At 38.4% G+C, this 664-nt stretch overlaps 1 protein-coding gene across 1 annotated transcript in view; it reads left to right on the top strand.

The window, feature by feature from the left end:
• The window catches only part of MAOB (monoamine oxidase B), a 97,731-nt gene that overhangs the window by 37,099 nt on the left and 59,968 nt on the right, over window positions 1-664 (top strand). The window lies entirely within an intron of this gene.

Raw genomic sequence — 664 nt, 5'->3', positions numbered from 1 at the left:
TCATGCTGAAGTGCTTTAGCTCCTTAGTGCTGTGCTTTAACCCGCTACGCCACCAGGAAGGGCCCTAAAGATACTTTCGTCTTTTTCTGTTTGATTTCTAAAGGCACATGAACATAGAGAACTCCTTCAGTAATTTGCTAAGACTGGCTTATTTATATAACTGATTATGTTTAACATCAGATACTACTTGGGAACTGTACTTGCTCAAAGACGGCACCTTTTATGGAATTGAGTGCTGGTGTAGAGGACTGATGTATTTCTTTCTGAACCTTTGTTTAAGCCTCAGCAGGCTCAGTGGGTCTGTCTGAATTCACTGATAACAGCTGTTACTATGGCTGCATGTTATTCATATTGTATTTGTTGAACTGATGCCTGATAAGAGAAATGAGATTGAATTGCCAGTAATTTTGAATCTAAATAGAATTGTTTTCTCTTTCTGATGTAGGGTAAAAAAAAATTATAAAACTTGAATGAAAAATCCAAGCCCTATGTTCCTCAATTCAGTTTGTGCAATGCTTCTGCAAGTTGTGGGGCCTGTGGATTTGGGGGCCTTTCCCCCACTACCAACTGGAAGCCCTGTCCTTCTCCCAAGGAGAGAAACAAGAAAATGGATTAACTCAAATAGTGAAATGTCAAATGTCAGACTCTTTAAAAAAAAAAAAAA

This window comes from Condylura cristata, unplaced genomic scaffold (genome assembly GCF_000260355.1).
Source record: "Condylura cristata isolate star-nosed mole 26May11 unplaced genomic scaffold, ConCri1.0 scaffold00027, whole genome shotgun sequence".
In the NCBI taxonomy this organism is placed as follows: Eukaryota; Metazoa; Chordata; class Mammalia; order Eulipotyphla; family Talpidae; genus Condylura; species Condylura cristata.
This window is presented reverse-complemented; position numbering and strand designations above follow the sequence as displayed.